This window comes from Procambarus clarkii, chromosome 18 (assembly GCF_040958095.1).
Source record: "Procambarus clarkii isolate CNS0578487 chromosome 18, FALCON_Pclarkii_2.0, whole genome shotgun sequence".
Taxonomy (NCBI): domain Eukaryota; kingdom Metazoa; phylum Arthropoda; class Malacostraca; order Decapoda; family Cambaridae; genus Procambarus; species Procambarus clarkii.
Window position 1 is genome coordinate 34,387,543 of NC_091167.1, and position 13,802 is coordinate 34,401,344.

General features: G+C 38.3%; 2 non-coding genes across 2 annotated transcripts; both read left to right on the forward strand.

The window, feature by feature from the left end:
* Window positions 1-4,522: 4,522 nt before the first annotated feature.
* Window positions 4,523-4,594, forward strand: TRNAW-CCA (transfer RNA tryptophan (anticodon CCA)). The gene has a single exon. It is a non-coding gene; the product is annotated as a tRNA-Trp (tRNA).
* A 1,597-nt stretch (window positions 4,595-6,191) lies between these two features.
* On the forward strand, window positions 6,192-6,264 carry TRNAK-CUU (transfer RNA lysine (anticodon CUU)). Its single transcript has one exon. It is a non-coding gene; the product is annotated as a tRNA-Lys (tRNA).
* The last annotated feature ends 7,538 nt before the right edge of the window (window positions 6,265-13,802 follow it).

Genomic DNA, 13,802 nt, shown 5'->3' on the forward strand with positions numbered 1-13,802 from the left:
TGAGGCTTTTAATTAACTTTCCCTAGAAGGGCGAAATATAAAATGAATGAAAAGGTATAACGAAGAGGATATTATAGTAAGGTGATATATATATATATATATATATATATATATATATATATATATATATATATATATATATATATATATATATATATATATATATATGTATATATTTAAAAACAAAATAGAATACGACACAATGGATGCCAATTGACACAATGTCTTCAGTAGTTGGTGGTTTTAAATTGAGCATTATTAACCCCGAGCTCACTATCACTACTTCCCCGTCAACTTACATATATTATTTAAACTATTGAAAATTACCTTTTCGTAATACACCACGTAAGTGACTCTCCTCAGAGAGCCCTTTCTCCTCTGCCAGACCGAACGTGTTCACTGTCCCTCTACACACCATAGACGAGAAGTATAAGTAAAGCAGATACAAGAGAATGAGCTTTCTACAAAATCTCCGCGATCTTTCCCACTACAGCAACAGCAAATTATAACTAGGAATATTTAATTGTACGTGAAACACGAGCTATCCCATTCAGACTGCTGCAATATCTTATGAATATTCAACAGGTCTTCAATTATTGAGGCCGATTCGTATCCAGCCTGCTCTTACTCTCTTTCTCTCACTACACTCTTTCTTTACTCTCTCTCTCTCTCTCTCTCTCTCTCTCTCTCTCTCTCTCTCTCTCTCTCTCTCTCTCTCTCTCTCTCTCTTTCTCTCTCTCTTTTTGTATTATTGTGTATTACAAAATACACAAACACGCACGCAAAATATCACCCAAAACACAAATGCCAAACAATGCACAAAACACAAACGCCCCAAAAAAAACACAACTTGCAAATATTACGATTTTTATTGCAGGTAGTAATGAGGCTATGAATATGTACGCCCGACTGAATGAATGAATATTTTGCCAGCTTCGTGACTGTGTACCAAGGCTTGTCATAAGCTGACCTGTGAGCAGAAGATGTTGAGATGTTTCAGAGTGAGATTCAGCTTGATTGGCAGTGACGAATTTTGTACAGAAATTGAAAAATTCAAATCTGGGCAATGCAAACCAGCGATGAGAGGCTTTTGTAAAGGATTTTATCTGTTTCACTTTGTGATGCAAATATTAGTTATTAATATGGTAGAAGTTTAGAGTAAAGGTTAGTTTGTAAATAGGAAGAGATAATATCATTGTAGTAAGACGCATTTGGGCGATCTAAAAAGCAAAGTTTGTTTAAAAATATTCAACTTTTTCATTTTTTTTATATATACCAGATCCAATCTGATTTTGTATGCGACCTGTATGCTGGTTGTCTTTTATTTGTGAATATAAGTGTTCCGGTACACTAACTACATTGTGTTTAGTGTACGTGGAGGTTATTATTGTATAATATTAAAGGCTCAGGATCCTCTGCTGAAGGTTAATTAACGATTTGAATCATGCATATTTGGGGATTATTGTTAGTAGCTTCACCTGGTTACCTGGTTCACCTGGTCACCCGGTTCACCTGGTCACCTTGTTCACCTGGTCACCCGGTTCACCTGGTCACCTGGTTCACCCGGTCACCCGGTTCACCTGGTCACCTGGTTCACCCGGTCACCCGGTTCACCTGGTCACCTGGTTCACCTGGTCACCCGGTTCACCTGGTCACCTGGTTCACCCGGTCACCCGGCTCACCTGGTCACCTGGTTCACCCGGTTCACCTGGTCACCTGGTTCACCTGGTTCACCCGGTCACCCGGTTCACCTGGTCACCTGGTTCACCCGGTTCACCTGGTCACCTGGTTCATCTGACCGCGTTTCCTCTTCCTTCCGGCAAGTCCTCTTCGACACTACAAAGTGACACTTACTTATCGTCTGGCCACAATAACAAGAACGCAATGTATCTCTGAGAAAATAGTAATGCCGTATAATGGGATCGAACCCGCGTCTCTGAACTCATCAGGATCATGCTCTACTAACTTCTTGTCCTCTCAACTTGAAATTTTACCCGAACCCTAGGACTGCGAGTCCAGAACGCTGTTCGCTCAGCTATCAGGCCCCTGTGGATGGCCTTTACACCCTGAAAATGTGTGTGTATGTGTGTGTAACCTCGTACACCAAGAAAAACACGATAAAAACGGATCAGAAACAACTATAACTGGTTCTAATACTTGGCCCCTAATGCTAAATTTCAACGTAATATGCTAGTTTAAATTTGTTTTTTATAAAAGCTTGATATTGTACTAAACGTCCTATATCTTGAAAGGCGGAGCTCACGAACTAAAGTCCGACCCAACCAGCGGCTCTTGGTAAGTACACATAAGTAAGTAAGCAAGTAAGTAAGTAAGTCTTGGAAAGTAACTAAGTGTACTTAGTAAGTAAGTACACGCCTCTTGATAGTATTCCCTCTCACGCACGCGAGCGAGCATACGTGTTCGCGCACGCACACAAATCCACACACATTAAAACATTAAACACAAGTGTCGGGGGCCTGTATGAGTGGCGAGTTGGTACTCAGGCGAGTACTAACACACACACACACTGATTAGCTGTGATTTAATTTATGCAACACATTTGATGTGAATTAATTCGCTATGAAACAGGGTTAAGCTGTGGAACCAACGCTTGTGCAGGAAGTGACAGCCGCGGGGCGGAACTTCACCCAGGTAAAATCCCCTTTAACAGTAATCAGTGCTTGCGTATTTAAGTTAATGAAGATATTTAAGTTAATGGCGATATTTATAATACTAAATCTCACGTAATAATAATAATGTTTGAGCAATTATCGAAGCTTTATTAGTCAAAAGCCATGGTTATTGCCGGGAAATATAAAATTGTATATTAATTAAATATACATATTGATAATAATTCTAGGCGATCATATTTATTAAGAATATACATAACGTTAAAAATAGTGATAATACATTATTCAATACAGTTTGAATCTATTATTAAAATATCCTATTTTCAAAGAAAGTGAAAGAAGGAAAGATGCATTAGGATGAGAAGAATGAAGCACATAAATACCCCTCATTGAGTTTGCTTCTCGACTTGAAAGAAACAATAAATGATTTATCTTTCACTGCACATTTTGAAAGCTTCGAGTAATGCTTTTAGCTCTTCTGAAGATTCTTTGAGCAGAAATCGTGAGACAGCTTCATTTCGAATCACCGAAGCAGACTCCCCACGTGGTCCCCAACTTCAGATTCTCAAGTTTTGAGAATCTCATAATACTTTGATATTACTTTGATCTTTGATCTCTAATACTTTGATCTCTAATACATACTAATATATTCTCATAATACTTTGATCCGAGCAGAATAAGAAATAGCATAGTTGAGATTCAAATGCCTCTCGTGTTTATATATTATATCACACTTAGTTCAATTTCATCTAAAAAAAACTGTTGATGTTTATAGGTAAGGACTGACAGAAATACTTGCTGGCATTACTATATTCAGGGGAACATCACGCTGAATCAATCATCTTTTATTGATTCAATCATATTTTACCTGAATTTATCTAAGAGCCACTACCTAGTGGCCATGGACGGGGCCGTCAAAACCAGGGACGATACCTTTACGACAGTGATGGTCCCTCTAGCACAGGGACGATATTCCTAGAACAGGGACGATATTCCTAGCACAGGGACGATATTCCTAGCACAGGGACGACATTCCTAGGACAGGGACGATATTCCTAGGACAGGGACGATATTTATAGCACAGGGACGATATTCCTAGAACAGGGACGATATTCCTAGGACAGGGACGATATTCCTAGCACAGGGAAGATATTCCTAGGACAGGGATGATATTCCTAGCACAGGGAAGATATTCCTAGGACAGGGAAGATATTCCTAGGACAGGGAAGATATTCCTAGGACAGGGAAGATATTTCTAGGACAGGGAAGATATTCCTAGGACAGGGATGATATTCCTAGCACAGGGACGATATTCCTAGGACAGGGACGATATTCCTAGCACAGGGACGATATTCCTAGCACAGGGACGATATTCCTAGGACAGGGAAGATATTCCTAGCACAGCAACGATATTCCTAGGACAGGGAAGATATTCCTAGGACAGGGAAGATATTCCTAGGACAGGGGACGATATTCTTAGAACCGGGACTGAGCTTACCCGAAATGCAGCCCATAACAGTTGTACTATTATGTATCTATATTTACGTACATATGTAGTGGCCTCAACGGGAACATGTATGTAAATATGTGTGCATGTGTTTTTTGGTGTTAATTATGGAAGTGTTTTATAGCTGGCCAACAACAAAATGTCGACTCAGTAGAGCTAAGAGTCATTAATTAAGTTTCTATTTAAAATTTCACCCACTGTGAAAATCATTATAGTCTAAACCATTTACATATTGTGTACAATATTTCCAAAGGCAATTACTTTCCAGTTGTAATATATATATATAAATTGTAGTGTGTGTGTGTGTGTGTGTGTGTGTGTGTGTGTGTGTGTGTGTGTGTGTGTGTGTAAGGTTTGAAAGGTGGTGGGCCAACGGCCTTCAAGCGGCCTCGTGGCGCAATGGTAGCGCGTCTGACTCCAGATCAGAAGGCTGGGTGTTCGAGTCACTCCGGGGTCACAATATATATATATTTTTTCCCCCGTGGAATGACTAGTGACCGAAGAACATTTTAGTTCGAGGTAACAAACACTCTTGTAAACAGACGAATAAATAATTACATCAAAATAAAAAAAATCAACGTGTAACTATCAAAATATAGAAAAAAAGATGATAATTGGATTAAGTAATCAATAAAGACCTCCAGTAACAACCAAACTAGCACGCTTGTACTATACAAGTATAACCTTTATAACCTCTTGACTGAAGTATCTCTACCCTACTTCACGAACTAAAGTCCGACCCAACCAGCGGCATATCTCCGTACACTTCGATATGTTGTTGCTGTCGTTGTTTTAGATATAGCTACTCAGAACGACATGTCCACGTAGCACAGGCTATAGTGAGGCAGTAAACACACTTCGGACCTTGGTTCGAGTCCATATCCTCCCCCGCACAACCACCTCTGACCGTCAATTAACATTCAAGGTCATTTCGGGGAAAATAGTTGTGGATCGAGAACAGGAAGAGAGAGAGATGTTAAATATAAAACAACTGAAGCAGGGATATTGCGACACAGAAAGAGTGTGTGAATGCAACATAAAAAGATAACAAAAAAACTGAAAAATCCGCAGATGGTCGCTTTCTCACAGGCTAGACAATGTTATCGTGTTGCTCCTGAGAGAACGACAAGCAGAAGGGACCAACGCTGTTGTTGTCGTGTAGGCGGCAGACCTGTGTGTGTTGGTGGGCTGCAGACCTGTTGTGTGTGTGTTGGTGGGTTGCAGACCTGTTGTGTGTGTGTTGGTGGGTTGCAGACCTGTTGTGTGTGTGTTGGTGGGTTGCAGACCTGTTGTGTGTGTGTTGGTGGGCTGCAGACCTGTGTGTGTGTTGGTGGGCTGCAGACCTGAGTGTGAAGGGATCACAAGACACATACATACTGAAGCCAAAGTGTACAGGGAAGATGTGGACAGAGAAGAGGAAGATGCAGATAGAAAAATAAAATGTAATAAGTAGTGAAGGAAGAGGAGAGAGGAGAAAGAGAGACAGAGATATGTAGAGAAGAAAAGAATGAAGATGGAGAGAGAGACAGGAGGAAGACGAGAAGGAGCATGATGAGTAAAGGGAAAGGTGAATGAAGAGAGGGGAAGAGAACTGAAGGCTGATTTAAACAGAAGAGAAGTTAGTGAATAACTGAAGGATATAAACACTTCCTCTGGCCTCGTATCTGCGACCTCACTGGTACTGCAGTACCAGATCTCCTCATGGAACAATGTTTACGACTTCGGCTCGACTGTCAATCGTGAAGAGTCATACAAACCTCTACAGTGGCCAATGGGACCACTGGGCCCCACTAGAGCATTACACACTCTTAGTATCTCTCCTAATTTTTTTTTTTTTTTAGCCAGAAGAGGAACTTTTGAAAGTTCAACGTGACTTTCGGAGCACGCAGTTCCGCCCAACAGAATTGGATAACAGGAGGACGAGCAGAGATAATAGGTGGGTGTGTACTTAATTGGTTGTTGTGCTTGCGGGAGTTAAGCTTTGGCTCTTTCGGTACGTTTCTCAACTGTCAATCAATCATTTTTTAATACGCACACACACACACATACAACAAGCCCGGCTAGCTCAGTCGGTAGAGCACGAGACTCTTAATCTCGGGGTCGTGGGTTCGAGCCCCACGTTGGGCGTATCATTATACAGGGGCTGGTAACATGGTGGATAGCGCGCGTAGGACTCTTAATTCTGTGGCGCAGGTTCGATTCCCGCACCAGGCAGAAACAAATGGTCAAAGTTTCTTTCACCCTGAATGCCCCTGTTACCTAGAAGTAAATAGGTACCTGGGAGTTAGTCAGCTGTCACGGGCTGTTTCCTGGTGTACTCACCTAGTTGTGTTTGCGGGGGTTGAGCTCTGGCTCTTTTGTCCCGCCTCTCAACCGGTGTGTGTGTGTGTTGCAATTTTAAAGTTATGACGCACTTTACACATGTCTCTCAACTTCCATTCCGGAACTGGTTCAATATTTCTACTCAGCCTCCTAAAATGATAGTACTTATAGCAACTATTTGGCCGAGTGAGCCCATAGGCACTATCAGACGCGAAAGATTTTAAGATTACCTGAGAGACCTTTAATCAAGCTCATTACTGATTCTAATTCTTTACATCCTTCCATGCCTGTACAACAGCTTCTAGGGTCCAGTGTTTGTCAAAAACAAACCAAGTGTGTTTGTGCTGGTGGCTTCCCCCCAAAAAAAAAATTGGTCTCTGCCTCATTAACCAGTAGAGACGCATGGACAAACGCACGCGCACGCCACCATTTACCGCTGACGCACTCATTTGTTACGATACGTGGGAGCGCAAACCACCTCATCCTAAGTACCACATCATTCTGACAGTGACTATCTTGCCGAACAGCTTCTACTCATACTAACACAGACAAGGACGTTAAAGAGTTTGGGTGAAAGCTGGCAAGCCAGGCTATGGTCTTTCCCTGGTTGAAGGATATAGACGGAACAATAGCTCACAATAAACTAGCCGCTCTCCATAACTTATTGACACCCTTGTGCATGCGTAGAAGATATGTTAGTGTCTCCGCAGATATATAACGAATCATGAACAGAAAAATATAATAATATGGGGGGACACTGTTAGCTTCCCATTTGCGTTCAGGAGGTATTCGTCAATTCAGGAGGTACTCCAGCCTAATATCGTGATATATAAAAAAAAAATAGCTTTCAGACAACAATACTATTACAGGAATAAAAGGGTGTACAAACACCTCAAAGCAACAACAGTTAAATGAAGTACACAAAGTCGTCTCTGAGCTCATGAGTCACGGGCTTCACTCCTGTTGACCAAACACAACCAACCCTCACTCAGCCATAATCACGTTGTCAGGAGGTTGTCTGTCTGGGAGTTGCTGAGTAAACTGAGTTTACCACAATAATTTTATCGGCGACTTGACGAAGGATCACAATCAGTTACCAAGAATAATACTTCATGAGTGAAATCGAAATATATTTTCTTTGGGAAATTATATATATATATATATATATATATATATATATATATATATATATATATATATATATATATATATTGAACCCCACGGGTGTACTTTTTTAATTTCTTCTTCTACCACCTCCATTAATTGCAGTTCTAATGGTGGGAAAAGCAGTAGTAACCCCTGGTAGCCTTAATAATAGTAATAACTCTAAATAGTAGTACTAGTAGCAGCAACGGGAATGTATCAGCAACAGGAATGTAACAGCAACGGGAAAGTTGCAGCAACAGGAAAGTTGTACCAACATCTATATTTTCAGTTTTAGCAACAGTTGTCGCTGTAAAGCTGGTGCGTGGCTGGTTGTGAATTGTTTATGTTGGTTTCCAAGTGCGTCAAGCTAGTTCCCAGGTGAACCATTGTTAAGAATGCACTCTGCATAATGGTGCACGAGACTCGGGGCCGGCGGCAGTATGTGGTGAGGTCTCCTATCTTGAGATGATTTCGGGGCTTTAGTGTCCCCGCGGCCCGGTCCTCGACCAGGCCTCCACCCCCAGGAAGCAGCCCGTGACAGCTGAACAACTCCCAGGTACCTATTTACTGCTAGGTAACAGGGGCATTCAGGGTGAAAGAAACTTTGCCCAATTGTTTCTGCCTCATGCGGGAATCGAACCCACAGGATTACGAGTCCTGCGCGCTATCCACCAGGCTACGAGGCCCCCCTTTGGTCTGACGGCAACAGGAGCACATAATGGTAAGGGTTGACAGCGCATTAAGCGCATAATTCCTCTCTAACTGTAGCATTCTTTTAGAATTCACAACTCTCTTCCTTCGCTTAAACCATTTTCTAACCGATAACAACATTCCCACTTTCAACAACGTGGGTTGTTTGGCTGTATATATTTTTTGAGCCTGACTAAATGACCTGAGTGGGAAAAGTTTATTTAACTTTTCTACAAATAAACATTATATTGTTTGCCTTGTTAACATGAGTTGTGGATTGATGCAATCGTTAAAGTTTATCTCTGCTGTGAAATACATTTTTTGCTACAAATGTATTTTACTGGAAGATAATAACAATTAAAAACAAAAAAGGGTATCTGAAGGTGGTCTAGCGTCAGTAAAATGCATTTTTTAGATGGTAAGTGATTGATATAATATTAAAACAATATTATGTAACACTCTGGTTACATAATATTACAGGACTAAAGTATAATATTTGCCAGAAGTAACTGAATAATTACTAAAGTCCTTGAAAAATTACTAAAGTTAGTTTACCATGAATTTCGGAAACTTGATTGCTCGTCTTAATCCCACGATTAAGAATATTGTTAGAAGCATAAAAAGCTTATACTATGAGATCAACAACGATTACCAATTGGTTTGTGTTCTATCACCTCACCCAAAAACAAATATAAACATGAGAGTACATAAAAATTTGTCTTTGAAAATGTGAGAATTCTCTTGCGAAGCGCTTCTAGGCGTCAGACCATAAATAAAAATGTGAAAATGAACTTTGGAGAGTTAATTCTTCAATTACCCTCGACAGTGAAGAAAAACGTAAGAAATATTGAGAAGATTCGTGTTAGAATCATTAACCATACCCTTTCGGTCATATTCAACAACATAGGTTTACAAGAAAGACTGCTGCCAAAATATACTAATTATGTATATATATATATATATATATATATATATATATATATATATATATATATATATATATGTCGTACCTAGTAGCCAGAACGCACTTCTCAGTCTACTATGCAAGGCCCGATTTGCCTAATAAGCCAAGTTTTCATGAATTAATTGTTTTTCGACTACCTAACCTACCTAACTTAACCTAACCTAACTTTTTCGGCTACCTAACCAAACCTAACCTATAAAGATAGGTTAGGTTAGGTTAGGTAGGGTTGGTTAGGTTCTGTCATATATCTACGTTAATTTTAACTCCAATAAAAAAAAATTGACCTCATACATAATGAAATGGGTAGCTTTATCATTTCATAAGAAAAAAATTAGAAAAAATATATTAATTCAGGAAAACTTGGCTTATTAGGCAAATCGGGCCTTGAATAGTAGGCCAAAAAGTGAGTTCTGGCTACTAGGTACGACATATATATATATATATATATATATATATATATATATATATATATATATATATATATATATATATATAAATATATATATATACATATATAAATATATATATATATATATATATGTCGTACCTAGTAGCCAGAACTCACTTTTCAGCCTACAATGCAAGGCCCAATTTGCCTAACAAGCCAAGTTTTCATGAATTAATATATTTTCTCTAATTTTTTTCTTATGCAATGATAAAGCAACCTATTTCATTATGTAAGAGGTCAATTTTTTTTTATTGGAGTTAAAATTAACGTAGATATATGACCGAACCTAACCAACCCTACCTAACCTAACCTAACCTATCTTTATAGGTTAGGTTTGGTTAGGTAGCCGAAAAAGTTAGGTTAGGTTAAGTTAGGTAGGTTAGGTAGTCGAAAAGCAATTAATTCATGAAAACTTGGCTTATTAGGCAAATCGGGCCTTGCATAGTAGGCTCAGAAGTGAGTTCTGGCTACTAGGTACGACATATATATATATATATATATATATATATATATATATATATATATATATATATATATATATATATATATATATGTTTCATTGAATATGACCGCATATTCTGTATTTATTATTTTCTGGTTTAGGGCTTCTATCCCTCTAACTATTTTCTTAGCATCAGGGCTTAATTGAAATAGGAGTTCTCCAAAACTCATTTTCGTACTTTTAAGGTGAAGAAAAGAAGTGATTTACTATAGAGTGTATTACACTTATTTGTATAATTTGCACGACGTTTCGAACCTCCATGGTTCATTCTCAAGTGAACAGATCTTCCAATACTAGTTGATTTTATACCCGCATTAGGTCAGGTGATAATACAATGAAGGTGAAAACATGGGGGGATACATAAGGGATAAACATAGGGGCTGCAGAAGGCTTATTGCCCCATACGAGGCATCTCCTATCTAAACACAAAGATTAATCCAGTGTAATTGGCCTGTTATGTTGTTGTGTTGGCAACACAGAAGACAATGTCCAACATAACAGGCCAATTACACTGGATTAATCTTTGTGTTTAGATAGGAGATGCCTCGTATGGGCCAATAAGCCTTCTGCAGCCCCTATGTTTATCCCTTATGTATCCCCCCATGTTTTCACCTTCATTGTATTATCACCTGACCTAATGCGGGTATAAAATCAACTAGTATTGTAAGATCTGTTCACTTGAGAATGAACCATGGAGGTTCGAAACGTCGTGCAAATTATACAAATAAGCGTAATACACTCTATAGTAAATCACTTCTTTTCTTCACCTTAAAAGTACGAAAATGAGTTTTGGAGAACTCCTATTTCAATTAAGCCCTGATGCTAAGAAAATAGTTAGAGGGATAGAAGCCCTAAACCAGAAAATAATAAATACAGAATATGCGGTCATATTCAATGAAACATGTTTGAAAGAAAACCTGCTGCCAGTATACACCAATATATATATATATATATACATATATAAATATATATATATACATATATATGCGAACAAGCCTGAATGGTCCCCAGGACTATATGCGAATGAAAACTCACACCCCAGAAGTGACTCGAACCCATACTCCCAGAAGCAACGCAACTGGTAACTACAGGGCGCCTTAATCCGCTTGACCATCACGGCCGTCAAAAGGAAGTGATAGCCGAGGCTATTTGAGCCACTTCCCCGACGGCAACTCGGATGGTAATCTTGGGCATAGCATTTCACCAAATCACCTCATTCTTTGGGGCACACGTGAGGAACACAAATGCGAACAAGCCTGAATGGTCCCCAGGACTAATGGTCAAGCGGATTAAGGCGCCCTGTAGTTACCAGTTGCGTTGCTTCTGGGAGTATTGGTTCGAGTCACTTCTGGGGTGTGAGTTTTCATTCGCATATAGTCCTGGGGACCATTCAGGCTTGTTCGCATTTGTGTTCCTCACGTGTGCCCCAAAGAATGAGGTGATTTGGTGAAATGCTATGCCCAAGATTACCATCCGAGTTGCCGTCGGGGAAGTGGCTCAAATAGCCTCGGCTATCACTTCCTTTTGACGGCCGTGATGGTCAAGCGGATTAAGGCGCCCTGTAGTTACCAGTTGCGTTGCTTCTGGGAGTATGGGTTCGAGTCACTTCTGGGGTGTGAGTTTTCATTCATACATATATATATATATATATATATATATATATATATATATATATATAGTAATCAACTCTTACTGTAAGTCAAACTATTCAATTAAAAACAAAATTATATGGACAGCCAACAAATAATTTTGTAAAGTAATTGGGTACATTTTGACAGCTAAAATATATTTATATAAGGTTATAACTCTGGGAATATTTATTTAATTTCTAAAACACCAGCGAATTTTTATATATATTTTTTTAACCAAATATTTGTAAATTAAAAATATCAGAGGTATAACAGCTTTAATATCTGTTTAATTTGTGTAAAATCAATAAAATTATTGGAAAATTTATGAAGATGCAGAGATTTAATCACAAAATAGCGTTTTGATATTTTATTTTTCCCACCAAAAATGAGGCGCCAGCCACGCTCAACAAAATTAATTTTCCAGAAATAAATAACTTAGTAAATACTTTTCAATTACCTTTATTAAATTACTCAGAATATGTTTTAAGTTTTCATAGCAAAAATTTCAAGAAAAGAATATCTGACATCTATTTAGTTTCGACAAAATTTTGTACGATGGCAGCAGCAAATTTAAATTGTAAAACATAATTAGGATATACCAATTTTCAAATGGAAGCTTGAAATGTTCATATTTTTATAATATAAAAAATAAAAAATATATATTTTGCAGTAAAACAAATTAGCCACTTTTCTGGAGCTTGAGAGAGCATGCAACACCCTGGAAACTATAAAGGAACTAATGATTAATCTCTCAACTTGCTCATATTTAGAAAATTTCTAACTCATAATTTATAATCAGCTCTCAAAACCTGTGATGACCAGACCACACACTAGAATGTGAAGGGACGACGACGTTTCGGTCCGTCCTGGACCATTCTCAAGTCGATTGTGATGAGGAAGTAGAGACAGGCAATAAACAGGCACGAGAGATGAGGAGCAAAGTAAGGTGTCTCACGATGAGTAAGCAAAGACAGGTCTCAAAACCTGTCTTATATTCAATCAGGTAAAGTTAAGCTGGAAGCGAGAACTCATTTTATGTTTCAAAAATTCAAGCAAAATAAATATTCTGCAACTGAAAACTTATAGATAAGGAAATATTTGCACAATGAAAACCGTATACGTATCATAAGAGCTTATAACTAATGATAGGAAGAATATTATCTATATCAAATATCATCCAGTAAGTAATGTCCTAAATCTGTAACTCTGTAACTCTAATGGGTCTTAAAAGAGGAAAGAGATTCAGCCTGGCAGTGATATATTAAATTTCAAGATGGTTTCAAAAATTCGACACCGTCACGTCCGCCTCGAATCTGAGATGCTTCTGAAGTTTTAACAAATATTTACTTGGAATACAATGGAAGTGGACTCGTCTCTCCATTTTATTTTATTTCTTCCGTGCAAAGGAAATCTGTGAAAAAGTTTCGAAAATGGTATATCCAGCCGAGTGTTTGGATTACTACTGACTTTCTCTGCTGTTGTTGAGTTGATATCTTTAGAATACATGAGAACATCAAAAATGTTTACGTATTCAAGCTCCCGTCTGTGCTTTATTTATTTATCAGTGATTCATTTAAGAGCCTCAAATTCATGATCCGATTGTTATGGGAACAAGTGATAAATTAGCACTGAATCCTACACTTGAATATTAAATATTATTCAAATGCAATTTGCATTTATTATTACACTCAGCGCTTTTGTATTCATACAAAAACATAAACGATGAAAATGTATCTTTATTGTGATTATAATGAAGTTCCAACTTATTAGTATAATAATTTAAATGTCATATATCACAATTGGTCAAAAACAATGAATCGAAAGTGTTACGGTAATTTTAATTCCATTTTAAGCAAGTCACCATAATTAACGCTGCTAGCGTAGTTTGACAATCTAAACACATCTAATCACCCCGAGTCTTCCTCGACTCACGCAAACATAGGGGGAGGATAATTAATGAAG